Raw genomic sequence first — 25,417 nt, 5'->3', positions numbered from 1 at the left:
ATGCAATGACCTACATAAACTTCTAAATTTCTAAGCTCTAAAGAATTAAATAAATTAATATCACTTACACGCTACTACACGTGCGTAGCTGGGCAGCGAAGGATTTGAAAACAAGATGGCATCTGAAGGGAAACGGGAGAGAAAATGCTAGGTGAGTGTATCATTCTATCTTGTCCATTATTCGGGGTAGTTTAGGGTCGTGTGGTGAGATCAGAGTGGTACTCCTCCCATGCAGGGGAACACAATCCTGCACTGGAAGACAGTCTGCAAATTCAATGAGCCTGTATCTTCAACCGTTATTTACATGCAGCCTCTCTCTCTACCCCCAATCAAGAGGGGCCCCCAAAGTTTGTCAATAGTCGGCTAATTGGTCTTCGATAAACAACTTTGCTTTTTAGAATGACGGTGCCACAGATTTTAAAACAAATTAACCTTTCATGAACTGTACAATCGAAATGAGTTTGCTGCTTTTTTCCCCAAACGATTTTCGAAGGTATCGGTATGAAGCCTCCAATGGTGGTGAAGTGGGAAGTTTTGGGAGATCCTCCTGTTCACAAGCACAGGAGTTTCATGTATTTTGTGCTGTTTCGCAAGCTTGTGTGGAGTGTGACCGTACTGATGCTTTAGAGGCGTGTTAGGGTCTGATTCTGCAGGACTCGGATCTCAATTGCACAAATAAGGCTGTTAGAAAAGGAGCCATTCTATAATCCTCGTTGGATGTGTCAGATGCACACTGCTCGTTTTTTAAGGTCCTGCATAGTGTTGCAAATGTCTCCATATGTTAACCAGCAATTTCCATCGGTGGTGGGGGGCGTATTAAAAACATATTATCTATGATTAGTTTGGGGAATACACTGGCTCGCCACGTCCTATTTGAAGCAGCTCTGACTCTCGCATTTTGTCTATCAATCGGAGGTGGCAGGTTGTTACAGAGCCCTTGTTAAAATGGTGAAAAACCACTGCTGATGCTTCCAGCCAGGCACCAGCTCGTCCCCGATACTATTGTTTAGGGAGTGGTCTATGGCGCCGTCTACAGCATGTTAAGCCATACCTCTGTAGGGACATGCAGTGTCTATCTTTCCACTGAAGCTGAAGAGTGTATGTAGAGAGATGTAGTTCACAGCGCCTGCATACCTCTGTGCACAAGTGTAGGAAGGTGGATATCTGACTATGGTTACCCCAGATTTTTTGCCTTGTGTTTAGCTGGTTTTCGACTTATTTAGCCTGGGACCCTGCTAATCAGAGTCCCAGGCTATCTGCTCTCTCTGTAAAATGGACTCCATGCACCCTAGGTGCATAACCAATTTGGTACTGGACACCTTATCAGCTCCTGTACAGTGCACTATAGGTGCCCAGGGCATAGGTGCATCCAAGGCCTACCAGGAGCTTCAGCATATCTTTTGCCACCCCTGGCTGGTACTTAAATTGACCCAACTGGCTGATCACTCAGCTGGGGCAAGGTGGTGTAATCACCCCTTGCTGAGATATAGTGTACCTATATCTAAACCTATATCTGGACACATATATACCTATAAGTCACTCCTATGGCAGGCCCTAACAATCCTGGAGGCAGAGTGCTTGGTTTAATGTGAGATGGTGCTCTAGCATGAGCTGAGCCTGTCTGCAGCTGTCGGGACCAACTCCCTTAGCTGTTCCGGGATATTGCCATACCATATACTCTTAAGTGCATTATAATCCTCGCGGTTACTTGCTAACTTTGGTTTGGCTTTATCAAAACATGTCGTGTTTTGTGTCATACGATTTGGAATACTACCCCCTCGCCAGTCCTGGTGACGGGGGTAGCATTCCACCCTTCTAGAGGGAGAAGACATGTTACTTTACTAAAACGCGGTTAATCCTAACCAGAGCCTCAGCATCACAAAATGGATGCTGCTGCCACAGACACAAGTCTGACCTCCTACTGCTGACCGAAACTTGGCAGGGGAGGCCTGGACAAAAGGTTTCCTGTCGCAGGGAGGTGCTACACCTCCCCAGACAGGAGATAGTGGATTGGGGCAGGGTGGGCTGAAAGAAACTAGACACTGCCTGGGGCACACAAGGTGTCCCATTCAAAATCCAGTCAAACTGGTTCTGGGGCACTCCAGCCCCAGTCCTGGCGCGAAACTGAACAAAGGGAAAGGGGTGTAACCACCCCCTTCCTGGGTCCCACCCATAGGATGGACCTAGCAGGTAATCCAGCCCACAGATTTGGAATAAAGGTGGGAGCAGTGCCAGCGCACATCAGATTATCCTGACTGAAACTTTGATACAGAACTCTGGGCCCTTCGACATCCCACTTGACGTGGAAGACTGGAGAATCTCCCTTGTGGTCAAGGAGTGACCACCCTGTGCAAACAGGCACCATCCAGCGCCTCACCGTTTGCTTTGTTGCAGTTTCCGCCGGAACTCGAGCGACAGAGATCAACAACACCCAGCTTTCCTGCCTTCCAACTGCCCGATCCACAGTCCCAGCGAATCTTAGATCCGTGGAGGCAACCTGAAGCGTGGGGCCGGCCATCTTGGAAAAACCACAAAGTGCTGACCGTGCAGCTCTCGAGGTTCCTCGATGCTGTGCATTGGGGTTTGAGAATCCCCAGCCCGAGCAGCTTTTGCACAAAGCTCACCCCTCTACACTCACCGAGTGCTGCGTGGGGCCCTTTTGCATTTTCCTGCTCGACGCGTTGGTCCGGTCGCTTGCCCATTGGCTAGCGGCCCCAGTACCAACGAACCTTTGAATTTACACTGCTAGTCTGGTTGCTCGAGACTGGCCCTCGCTCCCCTGAAAAGGAGCACCCACTCTAACCTTGCTGGTCCGAGTAAGAAGCGATCTTTGAATTCAGCGTGGGTTGCATTTGCCAAGGTCTGTTTGCTCTGATCCGGAAGCCGACACCGCCAACAGCGAGAGCCTTTGTGGGAGAGCTCGTGATCCACTCTTGGACATCCTCGGTGCCCCAGAGTCCACGTGGCAGCGGAGACAAGCTTCATGACAACCACCTGATTGCGCCCGACATTGCCTGGTTCCTTCCTGGTTCCACCCTGGTCAGTGCTGAGTGACCCAGACTCTGTCCCCTCTGCTTTCAGGTACTCTACATCTTTGATCCACCCATGGATCCAACCGGACTCTTCTCTCCTGGCCGCCTGCAGCATCTTCATCTCCAGGCTCCATAGATCTACACGACGAAACCCGACACGACTTTGCACCTATGCACCCGCTTCCTGTGGGTGAGGTAACTCATGAACGCCGGTGCTCCTGTATTGGTTTACACCTCTAGTGTCTAAGTCTAAAGTTTTGTAGTTCTAGTCCATTTGGAAGACTCCTAAAACAGTAACTCGATAACTTTTACGCACCATTGACTTTGCATTGGTGCATGCGTGCGCTTTTAGCGCTGCACCCGAGTCCCGCGGGCTTTTCCCGACTTCATCACTGCTAGTCCCAAATAGCCCCAGCGATTCCCAAGGCCTTACCACTGTTCGATTAGTGATACTTATACCACTTTTTTAATATACAGTTTGAGTGGCCACCGGCCTCATCCATAAATGTGCAACTTTCATATGTAAAACTGTGCTTTTGTTTAAACGCTTGTGCTTCTATACTCATAAAGAGTACAGAGGTTTATTCTGAGAATAAATACATATATTTTTATAATATATAACTTGTGTGGTGTCCTTTCATTTGATATTACAGGATTGCATATGGTAAAACAGCTGGCTTCACATGCCCTCTTGAGTTTAGCCTGAAGGCTGCTTAGTCCATGCTACCCCTAGTATAGCTTGTCTACAAGGTTGACTTACAACCACCACCATAAGGGATTGTTTGGACTGATACAAGGTGCCCACAGAATTGTGGACATCATATATCAGGCCAACTTCTCACAACAAGAGAAAACACAGACTGAAAATCTGGCGTCTACATCAATGACTGTTTGTATCTCCTGTGAATATCTCAACCCATCTCACCCCACCCCTCATCCTGCTTGTTTATATAAGTAACTGTTGTAATCAACTTGCATTCTTGTCACGCGCTTATGCCAGCGCATGACAGTAACTGCCTGGACTCTCCTGCGCGAGAGCATCCTTTGTGTATACCCCCTTCCATTGGCTCTCCCAACATTCTAATGCCTCCTCTCCTCTCCCCCGGTTCCCAACTGTCTTGATTCCTGGTGAACCTAACTGAAGCTACTCCCTGTGGGGCTGTATTCAATAAATCTTAGAACCTGAATACCGCGTACCTTTGTTTACTACAAGTGGCGACGAGCGGAGTTCCCTTCCACAGCCCCACTGTGGTGTATTCCTGGCTCAATTACCTCTGAGGTCTGAGAATGTCAGCTGCTGTTCAGCGCTCCTGGCCGTGGATTCCTTCGAAAGCAGATTCACTTGGTCATGCATGTTCCTTTTCCCTGAGCGGCTGAGTCCTCTGATGGTGCTTCAGTATATGCAGTGAGATCGGCGCTTTTCTTCTGTGCAGGGTCATCACCTGCTTCGAGGTGAGATCGGCAGTTGTTGTTCCCGGAAAGTCCGTGGTGTGTACTGTGCTCTCCATCTGCTGTTTACGGAGAGCGCTGTATGACTAACAGCTGCTGCTTCCAGCTGATTTCGCGCTCCTGACATTCCTGTCAGAGACTCTCCACCTCCTACCGGCAACCTCCTCACAAAGCGTGTGACGTCACTCCGATGCACACGCTCAGCGCCATCTTGGCAAGAGTTGAGCTGTGTGGTGTTTATAAAATAAACAAACACTACTTCGTGTCAAAGTGAAAAATAAACATAGCCTGCAGTTCGAAATACTGACTTCAAGACTCAAGTGTAAATATAGTCTGAAAGGTTAAAAGTAAACAAGACTCAGCCCGAGAGTGAAGCGTTACATGCATTCTAAAATGTACATTGTCTGCACTGGCAGCACGGTGTGACTCATCTTCAGAGACTGTTAAGTGCTCCTTAACCCCTTGAATGCTCATGACGAGCTGAGCTCGTAATGAGCCACGGCGCTCCGGTGCTCTAGACAAGCTCAGCTCGTCATGAGCCGTGGAACGTTCGCATGCGGGGATAATTCCCCTGCTGTGCCACGGGAACGAGACAGCCGAGGCAGAGGTTACGCTCCAATTGAACTGCGCTAGACCGGTCACGGAATCGGATTATTCCTTTCCACGGGGACCAGACCTTGACTTCCCTACAATCGATTTTTGGAGTGGTCCCCATCCAGCCCCCGGATCATTTCTTTCCTCGCAACCCTTCTGGGATATGTGTTTTAATCCTTCAAGATGAACAGTTTATATAGACCCTAACAATTGAATTTAACCCAGCAACACTGATTAATACAGGTTGCCTGCCCCGTTTCTTTCCTCCCGTCCTGATGAAGACCCTCTTGCAAGGATTTTAATCCGTCCTGCGTTCATTGGGTCGAAACGTCGACTTCCCAGCTCACACACAGCCTCCTCCTACCCCAATTGTGCATAAATACGGATTTAGGGGCATGTGTTGTCTACAACTTACAAGCTGATTCAATATCTGTATGTTGTCCAGTTGACACTGAATCTATGACATTGTTTGAATAATACGTGTTTTTATTGTCACCAATTCCCCCCTCACACCACCCTCACGACTGCACGTCCCCCCCTTCCCCCCAGGGGCACAATTACGAATTTGTACTGTATATTGGATTTTTGGTCAACCATTTTTCCTATAATGTGAATAAAACATTATAGATGCATTTATTTTCTTTTACTTTGTCTTAAATTCTCTTTACTTATACGTCTTTCCTACTGGGACCCCTTCCCTTTAACGGGAACGGGTGTGGCCGTGACGAGCTGAGCTCGTCATGAGAATGTGAGCGCTGTGCGCGCCCCCTCCCCCCCAGCACAGCGGTGGAATATCCCCCGCAGCGAAGGGGTTAAACAAATAGGGCCTTGGAAGTCAAGCGTGGGGAAATTAGTTCAAAGCACTGAGCCCAAGAGTGAAGCATCACAGCATTCTAAAATGTACATTGTCTGCAGTGGCAGCATGGTGTGACTCATCATCAGAGACTGTAAAGTGCTCCTTAAACAAACAGGACCTTGGAAGTCAAGCTTGGGAAATTTAGTTCAAATCACTTATCTCTGCAAGGCAGTTTCAAAAGAAATAAAGCTCCGTGTCTAGCTGATTCCTGTGTACCCTTTGTACAAAAGACACTTTATTCAGCAAACACCTTCTACTTACGCATCTACTTTTCACACAATGTGCGCTTTAAGTTTATTGAATCTATCACAACCTCAAGCTTTCCTTCCACTCAAAGGCGAACCCTGCATGCCATGGAAGGAGTGGAAAGAATATTTTTGCAACTACTTAGAAACGGTGGAAGATGATGATTTCACTCCTGTGAAGAAGAAGAAAGTGCTATTGTATTGTTTGGGTCCTGGTGGTGTAAAAACGTACAATAGGATTGAAAAGAAAGTAAGGGAGGGTGATAATGTATTTCAGGATGCCTTGGATGACTTGGATGCACATTTCTCACCCATAGTTTTTGTTGCTGTCGACCGCTATACATTTTCAAGAAGGAAATAGGGCAAAGAGGAAAGTATTGATGAATATGTTTCCGCTTTGAACAACTTAGCCTTAACATGCAGATTTGGACAATTAGAAGAAGAATTCAGAAGTGACCAAATAATTATGCATGCTAGCAACCCCAACATCCAAGACAAACTGTGGGTAAATGGTGAATCTCCTCTGAAAGATGTGGTTGCCTTAGTAAAAAAAGCAGAACTGACTGGCAGATGTGCCAAATCGGTTCTTGACGAACCTAATGTTGTGAAGGTTGTCAATGCATCCAATGCTAACAAAATGAGATCCAGGGAAAGTTCCCGACAGAATACTAATTATTTTCGCAAGAAAAGTGAAACCAACAAGAAGAAATTTGAACAGGTCAAAAAGCACAGCGACGACACTGACCGTAGATTCTATCAATGTGGGTCTTCCTCCCATTTTGCAGATTACAAAAAGTGCCCTGGCAAATCTCAGAGGTGCACGTCTTGTGGATTTATAGGACATTTCACCAAAGTATGCAACAGAAAATCCTTGCGATGGAGCAAACCTGTAAAACACATCCAAGAAGAAGATGACTCCAAATCGGAAGACTCAGACAGTTCTAAATCTGATGATATCAATTACGTGTTCTCCATTGAATATGACATTCTAGAACTAGGTCCCACCAAAATCAAAAAACCCATGTGCGAGATAAGATTAGGTGGGGTACCTTTGAACATAATGGCTGACTCTGGCTCTCCGTTCACCATTGTCAACGAAAGTGTATGGAAGAAGCAATTTGTGGATAAAATTGGTGCTTCACTTGAGAAGTCCAACGTAATTGCTAGGAGTTACACAGGTGATAACATAGAATTTTTAGGAACTCGCGGCTAAAATTAGAAATTCAAGAACAGGACAGCGTACTGCAAACTCTTTGTGGCTAAAAAAGGTCCTTCTGTCCTGGGTTGGAGTGATCAGGCTGACCTAGGGATCATCCTCAATCCCAATAGTGATGACCCCGTTATGTCCATTGTTGACACATGCAAAAGTTCTCTTCATAAAGACTACCCTGAAGTCTTCTCTGGCAAAGTTGGTTTTGTCAACAGTTTCCAACATAAAATAGAGCTTAAAGACTCTGCTAAGCCTTGCATACACAAAGTTAGACATCTACCGGTCTCTGTCAGAAACAATGTACAAATTGAACTTAACAGACTGGTCAACGAAGGCATTATTGAAAAGGTAGAATCTGCAGAGTGGGTTTCTCCCTTGGTGGTTGTAAAACGCCCCAACGGAAAAATTAGACTCTGTATTGATCTCAGAGACTTGAATAAGAATATAATTGTTGATCAGTACCCTTTGCCTCGTATTGGTGAAATGTTTAATGCCACTAAAGACATGCATGTATTTTCAATAATTGACTTAAAATCAGCGTACCACCAGGTACCTTTACACGAAGATAGCAGAAAGTACACCACTTTCATTACTCCTTTCTGCTGTTATCGCTTCACAAGAGTACCATTTGGACTGGCCTCAGCTGCAGCACTTTTCCAAAGAGTTATGTCATCCATCTTTGAGGGAATTGTTGGGGTAAGGTTCTTCCAAGATGATATTTTGGTCATGGGCAGCAGCCAAATGGAACATGACACACGACTCAAGCAAGTTCTAGAAAACTTGAAAATGCATGGTTTAACAGTTGAATTAGACAAATGCAAATTTTATTAAAATAAAGTTGTGTACCTGGGTCACACGATTAGTCATGAGGGTATCAAACCGAAGCAAGGTTTAGTTGATGCCATCCTCAAAGCTCCATGCCCCTCTAACAAAGAGGATGTTAGGGCCTTTCTGGGTCTAACCGAATACTATTCCAAGTTCATTCGTAACTTCTCTGAGAAGACGTACAATTTAAGGCAACTACTCAAGAACAAAAGTAAATTTGAATGGTCTACTGATTGTCAGAACACCTTCTGTTCCATTAAAAACGAAAACAGTAATGCACCTTTTCTCAAAGGTTTTGGCTCCAAAGCAGAAATAATCGTAACAACCGATGCCAGCAACAAGGGACTTGGAGCTGTACTAGCTCAAAAGGATGCTGGGAACAAAGAATGCGTCGTAGCATTCGTGTCAAGATCACTCACCTCATCTGAAGAAAGGTACTCTGTGATTGAACGCGAGATGCTTGCCTGTTCCTTGGCTCTAAATAATTTCAGAGCGTACATTTGGTGGTTCAACATACGTCTGCGTACTGACCACAAACCATTGATCAAGATCCTCTCGGCATCCGGACTGCAGAATGCCTCCCCCAGACTCAGCAAAATGTCAGTCGAACTATTGGACTTCAACTACACGGTCGAATACTGGCCTGGGGTCAGGAACAAGGTTGCTGATTTCCTAAGCAGGTTACCTCTACCACACGAAGAAGTCATGAACGAGCAAGAGGATGCTGAGAAAGTAGCCTTGCTATTCGACTCGGAACTTGATGGAATATCGTCAGAAGAATGGAAAGGACACATGTCAAGAGACCCCACCTTATTTACAGTGTGCAAATATATCAAGAGTTCCTGGCCTGAGAAAAAGCGTCTGGACGAAAATACCAAAGCTTTTTGGGAAATAAGGAATGAACTTAGTCTGGAAAATGGGGTGTTGTACAGAATTGGTAAAGCTATAACCCCGTTCACACTCAGAAACAAAATACTCAATTTATGCCATATAGGTCATTTAGGTATCTCAAAGACCAAACAAAGAGTCAGATGCAACTATTGGTGGCCTGGAATCGATAAGCAGGTAGAAATCCGAATCAGAGATTGTGTGGATTGCAATGACTCAGACAAGAGTCTGAAAACTTCAAGAGTTCCTCTGTCTCCCATCAAGCCACCAACACTACACTTGAAAAAGGGAATAGAGATCCCCTTGCAGGTGGGTGCAGTCAGTGACTGCACCCGCCTGCAAGGAGATGTCTGGGAGTCCATAAGACCCCCTTTACCACCTGCCGAGGGCTGCTATCAGTGCGCCTCCTGAGGACTTTTTTGCCTCTGTGCCCAAGTCTGTAATATGGCGAGGGCTCAGTGGCAAAGGGATTCCATAACATTCCTGTAATCTAAGTCTAGTCAAATGTCCAAAGAGACAAGTAATATTAAGCTGAGTCTGATTTTCAAAAATGGTAGACATGTGTGCTGTCTAAGAAGAAAGAGTACACCCTAAATATCATTGAGACAAAATATTAAGGATAAAATAAGGAAAATAAATATTGTTAAGTGTAGGAAAGTGCCTCTTTTTGCATGGTTAGCCCCCACTTTTTGCCTGATGCCTGTTTTGATTTCGAACTGTATGTGCACTGGGTCCTTACTAACCAGGTTCCCAGTGCTAGATCTCTTCCCAAAATACTGTACCACGATTGACACAACTTCAGCTACCCCTGTAAGTCCCTAGTAAATGGGACTCCTGGTACCGAGGACATGGGTACTGAAGAGGGTCATCTGGGGCTGCAGCATTGGTTGTGCTACCCCAGGGTCCCCTCACCAAGGCCAAAACCTCGGCTGAATAAGGAATCCATGGTGAACACATGGGCTGGGCACTTGTCATCCCGAGGTTCCTAGCTCCATGATGGCTTCACTGATTTCTAAGATGTTTGGTACCATACATCTTGTCTTAATAAAGCCTCACTGATGTCAGTGTGGGATTTAATACTACATTTACACAGGAGACCCTTGAAACTTAGCCAAACACTAGCGTGGTCTCTGGCCAGTTTCTACCAGCCTGCCACCACGAGACATGTTTCTGACCACATGGGTGAAAGCCAGCGCTCACAGAGGACAGAAACAATACCTGCGCTGGGAGGCAGTATTTCACACCCCCTCCAGTAAAGGATGGCCTTCCTGAGCAGAAAGCTTCAAAGGCAATGTCACATCTCAAATCCAATCCATTTACCCCCAGATGGTTGGGGAGGCCAAGCCCCTTTTGCTGCTCCACTTTTGGAGGGAGGAATGGCTGGAAAATTAGTTAGATGAGGAAGAGGTCTCCGCCCTCAGCCTGCACAACCCCTAGGATGGAACGGGCAAGGTGGACTCCGCTTCTGACATTTCACCATCTTGTGAGGGTGAGAAAATCTCCAATCAGGGCTAGGGTAGTTCCTTTTCCCCTAGGAAGTAGTCACTAGTTGGTGTAGGCCCATTGGAAACTACCTATCTCCCCTTGTAAATGCCCCCAAATGTAGTATTTAGGTAGCTCCCTGAAAACTTGACTTCAGATTCTATTGACCTAAAGAAGACAAAGGAAGAAAACATGCTGCTGACCTAGGAACTGAGCCCTGCTGCAGAAGAAACAGGTGTCAAACCCTGCCACTCATAACAGGACTCTAAACTGTGGTGAACCATCCCAACCTGAAACCTGTGCAGCCTCCAAGAACCCTGGAGCTCTTCCAAATTTCACCAATTGCCTGGGACCTCTCTTGAGACAAGTGGTACTAATTCCCGACAAACCACTGATCTGACCACTGGGACCAACATGGACCGTGTCAACATGATTCACCCCACAACCCAAACGTTACAGCAGCCAAGGCTCAATGGTTACCAGGCTGGTAGCCGACCCCTTCATTGCATTCAAAGGTCTGAGGGATCCTCACAGTACCTGCAACTGACAGTGGAAACTACTTCGCTTCTGTGAGCCTGTAACAACTCTCTGGTGGCGTCCACTGCATGTAAGAAGCAACTTGGACATGAGTGCCCTGATCGCGGAAGACTGCCCTTACCACAACTGGAGCTGAATGCTGCCGGTGATGAACAGCTTCTGAGTCCCAAGATTTCCGGCACATCTGACCCGGATAACCGAGAACTGCCTGCTGTACCCTGGGACTCCAAGAACTCAGATATTCTTTTTTTTTTTTTTGTGACCCTTTATTCGTAGCACATGTGAGTACAGGTATGGGCCTACAACCATCACGGCCGGCCGCTAGACAAAACCAAAACATTGCAAGCAGTGCGCATAGTTGTGACAGTTCGGAGACCAGGATAATAAAAGAACAGTACATAGTTTGTAAGCAGACACAACAGCTTGAATCAGGATTTAGAAGGTTCATTTTTAAATAAGGAACTAAAGAAAAGTGCCGCCCAGTCGCAGCCAGTCTCGCGATAGTGTGCAAATCAGGATATAAGGAACAGTAGCAATACGGGGGGGCATCTGGGGATAAGATACATAACAGGAGAAGTGGAAGCTCAACCCCATCGTATAACAAGTCTAAACCCCGCCCCTCAACTCCAAACACATCGCAAGGAACCTGGGCGACGGCGCCACTAAAAGGGAAGAAAGACTAAAGGGCCATAGAAACAAATACTAATCTAACACCCATCCCGCAACCCCCCACCTTGCACACCCGCAGAAGGTCATGGCCTAACCCCCAGCCGCGTGCCTGTCGCCCTAATAGAACCCAAAATATAGAAGAGTAGGGAAAAAGAAAAAAAGAAGAAGAAGAGAAAATAAGCGGAGGAGGGCCTTCACCTCGCCGCCCGGCCCCGCCCTTCACCCCTACACTTCCGAAATCCCACAGAGGAAACAATACCATAGGGAAGAATAGCAAATCCCGAACACAAAGACAATGAAATATCGATCGAAGATACCCACTATACCGTATGTCAGCAATAAAGCAGATAAACTGTAAGCCACCTCATCCCTGACCCTGTCTGTTAGTAGTACCGCCCAAAGTCCTCTCGTTAATCAATATAAAGCACAGTCCTGAGGGTCCAAACAGTATAAATGAGCCCGGACGGGGCGAAGCCATAAAAGAGCATGGTGATCCAAATATGTCTAAATGTAGATAGCAAAGATCAGGCAACAAAAACGCCGGTCCCATGAACCTCCCAAAGCTGGCAAATAAGAACATCATACAGGAGAGGAGAGTCAAATAGTCTGGCCACCACCTCGATACAACCAGGCCAGTCCAAGAAGGAAAACAGCGCTCCACCCCCAGCCGCCAGCCGGACATGTGCCCCAAGGATACCTCCATACGAGCAACCAAGACAGCCCGCACGGGCACGAGAGCCCGATCTTCAAGTGACCCAAGGTGCCCCGGGGAATCCAAAACCTCCTCCATGGACATAGCAGCAAGTCCGGCGGCCGACCCCCGGAATAGGACCGTGGTAGCCATAGATGGCGAAACAGCAATGGCGTCCATCTGTGCACCCAGGTCTCGGGCATGGTAATCAATAGTCTTGTGCAAAACTGTTAGGGCAGCCAGCACGTCCCAGGGTGTAAACTCCGTCGTGCGTTGCGGGCATCCCGGCCCCATCTTTGCAACAGCCGCCCAATCTGGACGTGAACCGCAGAGCGGGGCACAAGCTGCCATCTTGATCCAGTCGCCCCGTCCCTCTTCACCACATCCAGGGATCAGGCCTCACCGCGAGGGCACCGCGGGATGCGTCCCCAGGGCAAACAAACTGTGGGGCAGGGTCCGGAAAGGAGAGCCACCAAAAGGCTAAAGTCCCGTGGGGCCCCGGGAGCCGCCCGCCTATGTCGGGGGCAATCTTTGGCTATGCCCGGGTAACAAAATTTGGAGAGGGGGCAGGAGCCGAGCGCCCCCCTCGATCCTGCGCCACACCACTGCCCCTCAAGGGTCCCCGACAAGCAGGTCGGGTCTTCACCGCTGGCAGCGGTCCTTTATATCATCGGCCCCCACCGACAGGTTCCCCGCCGCCATCAACGGCCGTTGGTGCCGCAGCTGTGGCCGAAGGCCCCGCCTAATCAACGCCCCGGTCTCACCATAGCATGGGCCGCAGAGCAGTCGGGGAGAATTCTCAGGATCGGCGGCACGTAGGAACTTCGGAAGCAAACGGTAAGGGTTCGTTGACTTCCCTTTATCAAAGTATACCTCCGTGGGTCAGGATATTTGGCAGGATAGACGTGTGGGGCGAAAGGGCTCGCGGAGCCGAGCGACTATGCGGCCATTTCGAATGCCTGCTTGGCACCTCCCCCAAGAACTCGGATATTCTTGGAGTAGACCTTCCCCTGAACTCTGGGTAACCTTTGTCCCCAAAACTCTGGGGCGGGGTTTTGCTTCCATCAACAGTAATGGTAAATGTGTTGGTGGTACTCCGCTACCTTTGCATCCCTTTCTAAATAATGCTTTCTTCCCCTAGACGGCGATGGTCTCTGCCTGAGGGTGTTGACCGCTGTTGCTTAAAACCTGTAAGCATTTTGTGTCTTGATTTTCATTTGGATAAATATCGGCAACGCATTTATTAACTGTTGAATGAAGTTCTTGGTTTCTAAATATATATAAAAATGATGTTTAATTTTTTACCAATTGGACTTAGATTTATTCTTGACTCTGTGCCTCATTTACTGCCTCTGTAAATGACAACAAATGCTTAGTGCGATCGTCCGATAACCCTAACTGATTGCCAAAACTACCACAAAAAGAGCATTGGAATTATTTGCTTTTACTTCTGCACACCTATTGGGGATCCACTGGACTCTCTGCACAGTGTACTTCAGTTTAGTACACTACATAGAAAGCCAACATTCTACAACTGGTAAGTAAGAGTAGATCATCTGTACTTAAATCCACAATATTTACCTGTATGTTACATATATCTGCAGGGTATGTAGATGTGCAGTTAGGAATAGTACATCTATTCTTCTCTATCTGCACTTACCTTTCAATATTTCACGCCTCCATATTCAGTCATACATTCCAAGTAGATAGGTTGCTTAGGTGTACATTAGGGCCCTTATTATGATGTTGGTTTGAAAGCATTCTGACAGATGCGGTCTCAGAATCATTACCGACCGAATCGGTTTCGGCGAGTTCGACTAACCAATTAAGATGTTCCCGAACACCGTTTAGTCGGACTTCCATTGACTTCAATGGGAGCCTGTGTTCCCACCGACAACACAGGCTCCCATTGAAAAAAAAAGGGTGGTCGTGGAAAACCTTGCACATTGTGGAGGGCACCCCTTGGTGCCTGCCATGCAATGCATGGTTGGAAAGAGGTGACTCATGAGTAACCCTCACGAAGGTCTCCAGATGAAGGGGGCCTGCTACGGACCCCCAAAGTTAGATTCTGACAGCTTATCTGTGTAGGACAAACTGATTCGGAAAAGCTGTCTGAATCCGACTTCATATTACGTCGTTCAGAAATTTGGTCCATAGACCTGTTCGATTCGGCTCCGGCTGACTCTGTTTCTCCGAATCCAGACTGGAACCGAGTTGGACTAACCTAACAGTTTCCGACTATCATACTCTGTCAGCTAGATGTGTTCCTGAGTCAGTCGGAAACACTGGATTTGAATCGGATTAAGACAAATCGAATGCCGTTGGGAACCTTTCCGGCCATCATCGTAATCGGCCCCTCGATGTTACTTAATTTGTTTATTTCTTTCAGACAACGATTTGATGATAGGCACTCTTGGGAGCTATGCCTTAAGGTTTGCCCCTTTAAATTGTATTTGTGCAGTTTTACAAGCTGCTTTGGCCTATCCAGTGGCTTGACAAGCTCATTTGCCAGTTCAATCCAATCAACATTTAAAATAACATGCTAGAAGAGCAATCATTGCACATCACTCATGTATTGTTGCTTATTATGCCAGTTTCTGAGATCAGGGGAAGACAAAGCATCCTTGGATCTAAGCAATGCATATTCCAGCACCCCTTGGGTATTGATTGCTGCATCTCTGACCTACCATGTCAGCAAACTAATTTATATATGACTGGTGACTGAAATAAACATGCTTGGTTTAGTAACTGTTTTATTATGTTATTAATATTGAACTAATTGTTTAAATGTTCACTTATTTAATTTGACTTTCATTGGTGGTGCCACTTTCTATCATTCCATAAGTCAAAGGTCCCATTACTTCATTGCCTGTAATGCAGAGGGCTGATGTTTTGTGATGTCACTTCCTTGATGTTATTGTCCATCAACATGTGATTTCACTTCCTCTACCCCTAAAATGTTGGTGAATCGATTTCCATGCACCTGTAATATGTAAAGTGAATTTATGTTTCCCGAATATTTCTGAGGGTTAGTGTGTTAATGGAGACAGTATAGCACAGAGACTCAATGAGGCAAATCTTGCTCACAGTTTTCAAGAAGTACTGCCTGAGATAAAAGTATTAACTCAAAGAAATGTCAGATTAAATGAATTCACTTTACACACTGTAAGCTCGTACAAACAGGTGTTCTGAGCTGCACCAGCAAGCCCATCTTGGTACACCCCCAAGTGAGCTTTGAGCATATGCTTAAAGGTGGTCAGGATTTTACAAGCCTATATAAAGTTTGAAGACTAGTCTAGATACTTAAAAGAAGGAGCTGTTCATTTTGAAGGCATTCTGACCTCTGGTTCAGATATAATTTCCAGAGGTTCTCCGCAAAGACCAAGAGGGGATGTAAGTAATAACTTGGGATATTAAGTAGTCGGTGGCAGACTCATGAAGGCCTCTAACAGGATATTATAAGGGTGTTATAAAGACGCTATGAGCCGTTATGAAAAAACAATGCAGTGACTTCCTAGCCTCATGTACATGGGTTCTTATATGGTAATTGTCACTCTGATTGTGGTGTGTTGGAACATCTGGAGCCTGTGAAGTATGGTGTTGGGTAAACCATCATAAAAGCATTAGCACAATCAAGGCAGAAATGTACTGCTCCTCTCACAACAATAGCTGTATGTTCAAAAGATAATTTCTGAATAAATATTTTCAGGGAGTTCAGTTGAATACAGCAATTGCATACCCCAGTACTAACTTAATCCTCTAAAGATAGGTGTTTAAATAAAACAAATATTTTTAACTTTGGACACAGCAGTGGTTAATTTGTAAAAGAACAAGTTCTGGGGCCCAAAGTTCTGCTTAGAAGCCTGCAGCCGGCACTATTAAATGTCAGTAGACCGATACAAAGTCTGCATACTCTTGAATCCATCTTCTGTCTCTTTAATTCACTACCAGACTCTAATCGCCTCTGTATTTCACTCTTGCATGTTCCTGTTTTCTCTCTTTATAATGGTTTTAGAATTTTTCTCTTTCTCTGTCTTTCCATATTGGGTGGTTTTCCTTTTCTCTCTGTTTACATGACTGATTCTGAAAAAAAAGGACTGGTCCCCAAAAATGATTTAGCGTTCCCCCCACCGGCAAGCACTAGCTCAAATTAAGCATTTGGGTAGAGGAGGCAAGGCAAATCCTGTAAGTGTGGTAACAAGATTTCACAGTGGAAAAATACTTTCTTTTCATCAACGATAATGACTTCCATTCTATGTCTGTTTATCTGCAGATGACTATGCCCATATTTTCCTCAATCTCAAATTAACAGGATTTTAAAAGGAAGACCTTTTTGTTTGGACAACAGATCCTGATGTAAAGTTGTATGTCACAGACGTAGTACTGGCAATCAATGGGGTGATGAATAACAAAAACATAAACTATACATTTATCATCGACAATCAGGTTATTGATGTTAAATCAATGATGAGAGTTTGATGAAGTTTCAACACCTTTATATATATTAAAGGATTAGTATTGTTTTTTTCATCTTTATGCAGGTTAGCCAGTTTATAGAAATATCGATAAAAGATTGATTAGTGACAGCATAAATCAATACAGAGTGTCCCATGGAGGAAATAGTCACTACACTAACTAAGGAACCTAAGCTATCCTTTTTAGAAGTGAGCCCATGAAGAGTTCTTTGGAAAAGAGCAAGATTCAGAATACGAGAAGTACTGCCCATCAAGAGTCATTCTGGAAACTCACCCAAGTTCCCTACAGTTGCAGTAGCAACCATCAATAAGAGAATGATCTTTGCAGTAGCATTGGTCAGGTAAAAAAGTCGTGAGTAAAGAAAGAATAAAGTTACCTTTAGCAGTAGTTGTCAGTAACAAGGTAATGGATCAACTCTCTTCAGTAGAAAAGTCACAAGGCAGGGGAGAAAAGAATTGGGTCTCTCGGTCATGCAACAGGCACTCCTCTAACTTTAGCATCAGGAACTCCTCTAACTTTAGCTAGGAACCCCTCTAACTTTAGCTAGGAACTCCTCTAACTTTAGCTAGGAACACTCACCATTATAAAATCACACAGTAATGTATCAAAACTCTATTAGATGTTAACCTTTTTAGCCAATGGAAACCCCTCTTCTGATGATGTTGTCAACTTTTGATCCTTCTTCTTCAGATCTTGCACCATAATTGTGTCCCACATTGTGGTTTAGTGCTTCACCTGCGCGCTTCCTCGGAGTCTCCTCGCCATCTTGGGGGGTCGGAAGAGGACGGCGGTCGAACGCCATTGCGGTTAGCGCTCTAGCAGTCAGGTTGACTGGCTAGAGGATTATATAATTCCCCAATATGCATGCGCACGGAGCATGCGCACGGCGGGTGTGCCGTAGTGACGCCGGAGTAACGCCAGGGTCCAGCCCGTCTGCGCCCATCCGTGCTAAGGACGGGCTGGACAAGAGGACGCCCTGCCTGATGGGCGATGGATGTGACCGTCTCAGGTACTCACATCAGTTCCTACGGAAACTTAAACCTCTCCGGTTATCGTGTCATCACTCGCTCACCCCTGAGGCCTTCCAAGATTCACATGTCTGTAGGTGCTCTAGGTCAACCTTCACTGAAGCTGCGCCATTTCCTGGATCCTTGAAGGGAGGCTCTACAGGCATACTCTCTACTAGTATAAGTAGGGACCATGGTTTCTTGATCAATGCGAGATCCTTAATCAAGAACAATGTTTCTTTTAAAGATTTTGTTCTAGATAGAAGACCCTCCTGGGTCTTCATCACAGAAACATGGGCCCAGGAATCATCTGGACCTGACTTAGTGGAAGCAGTGCCAGAAGGCTATACCCTAGTGAGGCAGGACAGAGTGGGTCGTATAGGAGGGGGATTGGCCATTCTGTATAGGGACTCTCATTCTTGCTGCATTACCCCTCTATCAGCCCCTTGTGATCCCTTTCAGGCTTTACATTTTTCCATAAATGCTTCATATGCTGTGCCCTTTATGGGCATTCTTATATATAGACCGCCGGGGCCCAGAGTAGACTTTGGACAAGATTTGCTTAGTCTCTTAGAACCCTATTTTGGTTGTGACCATGTCACGGTCCTGGGAGATTTAAATTTCCATCTTGAAAACCTAGAGGTGAAAGAAACCCTCTCTCTCCTTGACACCCTATCGGCCTGTGGCCTGCAACAATTAGTTAGGGGCCCTACTCACCAGGCGGGCCATACATTAGATGGGGTTTTCTCAAATGATAGTCGGTTGACCACAGAAGCTCCTATTCCACTTACCTGGTCAGATCACTCTGCAGTTCCCTTGAAATTGGATATTACTCCTATAGATAATATCCCGAAGGGCCTTAGTAAAATGGAATCAAGACGAAACCTGAAGAGGATAACAAATGACTTACTGGCCCCCCTAATTCCCATCATGGCGCTCTCCTCAGAGGAGGATGTGGGCTTAGCGGTCAGTAAGCTAGAAAGTGCCATCATAGTGGCCATGGATGAATTAGCACCTGCCTCCCTACGCTATTCGGCCAGAAAAAGGCCGTCGGCCCCGTGGTTTTCGGAGTCACTAAGACTCCTAAGACAGGGCTGCAGGAAGCAGGAACGACTTTGGAGGGCCAGTTGGAACACACCGGACAGGAAAACCCATAAAATTCTTCTGAGGGAATATAAAGCTGAGGTGATAAAAGTCAAACAGGAGTATTTCTCGAACCTCACCGCTGCCCTTACCTCGCCGAAAGAGTTATTCAACATTGTTGATTCGTTGACTACCTTGCGGAGCCCGGACCCTGTTATCTGCACTCAGAAGCTGTGTGATGATATTGCCCTCTATTTTCACACCAAAATTGCTGACATTGTTGCGGCCCTAGAGTTACAAAAGGCCTCGATATCTCCCCCCATCTTTCAGGCTGCTATATCTCAGGCCATGGCCTCTGAAGTATCTGGCAGACCCGCTACCACGGTCGGTCTATCTAACTTTCCCCCTCTTTCTTTGCAGGAATTGGAGGTTCTCCTGGCCAAGACGAGGTCGGGTTCTCCTCTCTACCCTTGCCCCCTTAAACTCCTTAAGCAGTGTAAGGATACCCTCTTGCCCCCCTTATTAGAGATTATGAATAGGGCAATGCGGGATGGCATTTTCCCTTCTCAATGGAAGAGAGCGGTGGTCAAACCCTTCTTGAAAAAGCCACCCTAAACCCGGAGGTTTTTAAAAACTTTCGTCCCATTTCGTTGCTCCCTGCCCCAGGTAAGATGCTGGAAACCCATCTGAACCAGCATCTTGCATCCTTTCTGGAAGCCTCTGGTCACCTGGATCATTCGCAGCACGGATTTCGGAAGGGACACAGCACCGAATCGGCCCTCACTGTGGTGCTTGATAACATCCGCACCACAGTTGACAAGGGCATAAGTACTCTGCTGATTCTGTTAGATCTTCCGGCTGCGTTTGATACCCTATCTCCCTTCGTGCTAACATCTCGACTGAGGGAGATAGGGGTGGAGGGGCCTGCTCTTAGTCTCTTGGCCTCCTTCTTGGGCCAGAGGGAGCAGAGAGTAAAGCTGAGGGAGTTTCTATCTCCATCCCTGCCGGTCAAATATGGGGTCCCACAGGGATCGGCGTTAAGTCCGACCCTGTTCAACATCTATGTGACCCCTTTGGCCAGGCTTGTTAGATCATTTGGGATGGAGGTAGTTTCCTATGCCGATGACACCCAGATCTTGCTGTCTCTCGCCCAGTCTGTCAGCTCCTCTGCCTCCAATTTTAGACACTGCATGGAGGCAGTGGCTCAATGGATGATTGACAATTCATTGAGGCTAAATGGCGAGAAGACGGAGATCCTTGTGTTTGGCGGGAAAGATGACATCTGGTCGACGGAATGGTGGCCTACATCCCTGGGGACTTGCCCTGTGCCTACCCTCCTAGCACGAAACCTGGGGGTCATGATTGACCCAGCCCTTGCGTTGGATTGTCAAGTCAACAGAACAATCTCCACCTGTTGGGGCATCCTTAAGATCTTGCGGAAGATCAAGCATTATCTATCCGCACAAGCCCGTACACAAACTGTGGTTGCACTGATAGCCTCTCGGCTTGATTATTGTAATGCCCTATATGCGGGTATAAATAAGTGCTTGCTACAGCGATTGCAAATTCTGCAAAATGCTGCGGCTAAGTTTGTTTTACATCTGCCTAGGAGGTCGTCAGCTACTGCTGCCAGGAGATCCCTGCATTGGCTCCCAATTGAAGCCAGGATTTCCTTCAAGGGCCTCTGTTTGGTAAACGGGGCCCTGTCCAGAAAGGAGACAGGAGGAATAAAAGATCTGCTGATTCCCTATGCTCCTTCTAGAAGCCTTCCTTCCTCAAAGAAGTTTCTTCTTTTGGTTCCCCGAGTGCGAAGAGCCAAGTGGGGAGGCAGAGCCTTCTCGAGCCTTGCCCCGAGACTGTGAAATTCTGTACCCTGCGACATTAGGACTTTGCCATCGATGCAGGCTTTCAGAAAAGCCTTGAAGACCTGGCTTTTTGTCAAAGCTTACCCTTAGTCATCGGATTGCCCTTTCTTTTATGATCTTTTTATAGGCGCCTTGATGCCTTTTGGCAAAGTTGCGCATTATAAGTTTTTATTCTATTCAATTCAATTCAATTCAATTCAGATCCCCATGGTAAACATTTACGTTATATAGTGTTAAGATATTGTTTCATGACTTTGTTACATGGAGGAAAGTTCTCATGCGAACCTTCATACCTAGTCTAAAGATGCTCTCTTTGTTCAGTCTGAAGACAAAAGCTAGTCAGATATGCAAACTAGCAATATTATTCTGATAAAGCATTCATAAAATATGAGAAGCAATATTTATTATAAGAAACACTGCAAATCTCAATGTGGTTTGATGAAGCTATGGGAACACAGCTTTGAAGTCAGTAAATTCTTAAATTAAGTTGCCGGTGCTGCGCTCAAATGTTCTAAACAGAAATGTATCAAGCTATGAGCAAGAGTTGAGAGAAAAGTATTTTAGTCCTATCTAAAGGGCACATGTAAGAATGATTGTTTAGTACAAGAACACTTTTTTATACTATTCTATTGTCTACAAGCAAAATACACTTCTCCTATATGATAATTACCTAATAAAATATTTTGCAATCATTAAATTAAACAGAAGGATTATTGCACATTATGAATCAAGCATATTTTTTCTGCGTGTCATCTGTCTGTGAAAAATTCTGCAGCAGCTTAAATAGATTCTAAGATGCAATTCTAACATGGTTTGCAAGTCACATTTATATTTCTGAACTAATTTCCTCCAAGTGCTAGAGATAGAGGGGACCTTTGAGGAACTCTACAGGTTACAGAAGCATGGCCAGATGTAAAAGAGCCTTTCTTAAGTCATTACAATCTGTCAGCTAGACAGGATGAAAACCGTTCAAAGGTAAAAGCTTTGGCACTGACAATCGTCCAAAGTCTAGAAAAAAGAATGTTGTCTTCCCTCCAATCTCAGGCATGGAAGGTTTGCAATTTCTGCAAATTTAGGGAAAATATCAATTTGTGTCTCTTTTCGGCCTTCCTTCTGTTATTCAGTTAGGAAGAAGTCTGAGACTTTTTAAGACACTGGAAAGTGTGTGCTGGCCCAGGCCTTCACCACCTTCCCTTTTGAGGCCCCCCCTCTAATTAACCTTTCAGGACAGCCCCACACTGTCTAGAACTATAAAATGACCATAATGGTTGCTCACTTTGTTTTTTTTAAAACCAGGTCAGCTGTCCAGCCAGTCAGACCTCTGCATTGAAAAAAATAAAGAGTATTAAAGAAAATACTTATTTTATTCTGGATTGATTCATCAATCACTATAAGGTTTCAGTTCAAGTCATGTGCACAGGCTCAGACTTGCTGCACCAGTGTTTGCCTTTATTGAGCATGAGCCACATATACTGTGCAGTACAAATTGGCATGTGTGGTCTCTTCATAACTGCATCATCCTTTTGGAGTTGCTGCTAGGTCATGTGATCATAGATTGCTACTTCCGGACTATGAATACCTGTAGCTCGCAGCAGAGACAATGCAGTAAACAAAGCCATCCATCAGAACATATAGGAATGGCACTGACAAATGAGCTAGAGTTTAAGAACATAGATTGGGGGTAGAAGGCTGGACCGCTCTTCTTTCTGTTTTTCTTGCAGGTTGGACAAGTATCAAAGTGCAGTGTGGCATTATATGCTCCCTCCATGAGTGCCCCATCCATGTTGAGGTATTGCTGTGTCGGTGCAGCCCAGTGGTGGCTCGTTCACTATGGTGGAGGAGCGTCGCCCCACTGCTTTGAAACAAAATGATAATACCTTTGCATTGTTATCATGTTATGCTTTGTGCTGATGGGGGGCTGGTGGGTGGGTGTTGCTGTTCTGTTCTCAGAGCAGGGCAGGGGAGGAGGGGTTTGCCCACTCCTTAAATGTGCAATGACTGTTTGGTCCGCCCTCTCGCGCCAGCCAAACCAGTCATGGCGTCTTCCTCAACAGGCAAACAGAAACAAATCTTTGCCTGTTGAGGAAGATGCTAGTACTTGAACGAATACTGTGATACAAAAAAACAGAAGGAAACTTGGAAATTGGAACATTAAGAAAATTTCTCCTGTGAGTGCAGTGTTATATGTAGATTGGTATGATGGCAAAATGGAGCTCCTGTGTATAATGAACAGGCTTACTGCTGACGCCACAACACACAAGTGTCAGGCTACTCATATTAACAATCACCGATCCCCAGTCTGAATCCTGAGAAGAACCCTATAACCATCCAGGGTTTGAAGCACGTTGACATTTGGGCAAAGACAAATGACTTTTTGAGGGTGCTATATGGGAATTGGTTAAAAGGAATTTCTTTCCCTGTAGGCAGACAACCCTCATGATAATTGTATAGCCCTTTGCCCTACATACAGTCAGGACCTCTGGACCTGCTAATTGTCTGCCTGCATTCTGTGTGTTGAATATGGACTGGCTGTTTTAAGGAAATTTGTAGGACACTCACAATTCTTTTGACATTTATGTCTCTTTTTATGTTTATCATTTATGTGGTTTTGTTGTAATGTTCAAATTTTGTAATGTTTTCATAAGCAAGGTATATTGAAGTATGTGTTATCCATCTTATGACCCTAATGAATGTCTTCTTCTACATGTGCATTAAATAAGACACAAGTGATGTGAACTTAGAATTGTTTGTCGAGGCTCATATATGAGAATCCAGTAATAACCTGTTCAATGCTTTTTTGTATTATATTTGAGAGATCTGGGCCAGGTTGTGATAGAACCCAAGCCTTTTCTGGTTTTTCCTGCCAATCCCAACACAGCAGCGTTGTGATTGGTCAGTGGGGGCTGCTGTGCTTCATGTTCCTCGAGTTCCAAGAGGAGAGCAGGAGCAAAGACATGGGACCCTGCGGCAAGGTATGTTTTTTCTTTTTTATATTTGTCCCCCAACCCCGCATGACCCCCCTTCCGGGCGACCCGCCCCATGACCCCCTATGCATGCCCTGCTACCCACGAGCCATGCCAGCTGCCACTGGTGCGATCACACCTTAGTGCAACCTGGCACAGTGTCCCTGTCCCTCGCAGAGCAGGGACTCGAGTGCAGTAAACCACAAGCATTGGCATAGTCAATAGGTCTCGCCTTTGGCACCTTATAAGTGTTTAACCATGCAATGGTTGATGTTGTTGCACCAAGGATATTGTGCTGCATAACTAAATACTTATAAGGTCCAAAAAGCGGAACTATTGGCTAAGCCAATGCTTGTTTAAATCTGCAGATTATACCGCGGATGATTGAGGATTATGCAGAAAATGTGGTCATTCAATCAATCCTTTCACAAGGAGCACGTCTATTGCATGCCAGGGACAACTATGGTAATGAGAAATGGCCCTTTAAGCCAAAGTCAGTGGAAGCCTAGGCCCAGCATTGTGCCCAGCTTCAGCAAACTGTGAACACATCCAAGACAACCACACTTCCCTATGCTTTTAGAATACATGAAAATGAAACCATTACAAACGCTGTCGCACCAGTTTGGCACCTGTTCAAATTATTGCACGTCGAGTCGACATTAGTCATGGGATTGTTTGGAATGAGCAAACCTTCTTTAGTTCGTCGCATTTAAGGGAAGATTTCACAAAAACCATGCCAGTGTTGCGGTTTCTATGTACTTAGACTTCCGGAACCGGGTACCGCAGCTGCTGTCTCAACCTTCAGACAACAGAAGGAAAACAAAGTGTCCTCTTGCAGGCGCCCAAAATACCTGTGCAGTGGTCATTTTTATGATGCTTTCGGCGGTTGCTTTCCTGAGAGAGACCCTGGAACCTCACTGAAGAGACCTTCGAGCAGGGTTGATACGCCAGGCAAGATAGGACTCTGCCCTCTTAGCCTGCCCCTGAGACTGGCACACAGTGCGGGTAATGCTATCCTGATATTCCGTTCACAGGGACACAGGTGAAGTAGGTTGGCAACTGCTACCTTGTTTTACTTTCACATTGCATGAGGGAACATATGTTTTTAAAGTGGGGCGGGGTGCAGGGGTCTCGGGGTTAGTAGAGGGGTGCGAGGGACAGATTAGATCTATCGTGTTATGCACATTCGAGCATTTGAGAGCGAAGCTTGATGATACTTGGACAAGGAGAGAGACATTGTGTGAGACAAAGAAACACAAAGCAAAGGACAATAACATCCAGGTCCATATTAGGAAATTGGACACAAAATCGAAGAGGGCACAATATGAGAATAAAAAACGAAAGGAGAGAGCAAACTTCTAACAAGCTGATGACCAGTTGAACAAGTGCTGGGTCCTTGCAGAAGAGAAAGAATCAGGAGAGGAGAGAGCTGAGGGTGGCTGAAAGTGAGAAAAAATAAGCCCGGGAGTGGACATTAAAAAATCGAGGTCTGGAGCGGGGGTGGAGTATGCTGTAAGGCGGCTTAATGAGCCATGAAAGAAAGGC

The 25,417-nt window shown here is 45.7% G+C and overlaps 1 protein-coding gene across 1 annotated transcript in view; it reads right to left on the bottom strand.

Moving 5' to 3' along the window:
* The window catches only part of LOC147677799 (ATP-binding cassette sub-family C member 12-like), a 2,578,840-nt gene that overhangs the window by 1,300,530 nt on the left and 1,252,893 nt on the right, over positions 1 to 25,417 (bottom strand). The gene's annotated exons all lie outside the window — the stretch shown is intronic.

The sequence above is a fragment of the Lissotriton vulgaris genome, chromosome 12, assembly GCF_964263255.1.
Source record: "Lissotriton vulgaris chromosome 12, aLisVul1.2, whole genome shotgun sequence".
Taxonomy (NCBI): Eukaryota; Metazoa; Chordata; class Amphibia; order Caudata; family Salamandridae; genus Lissotriton; species Lissotriton vulgaris.
The sequence above is the reverse complement of the archived record's forward strand: the minus strand, read 5'-3'. Positions and strand labels throughout refer to the sequence as shown.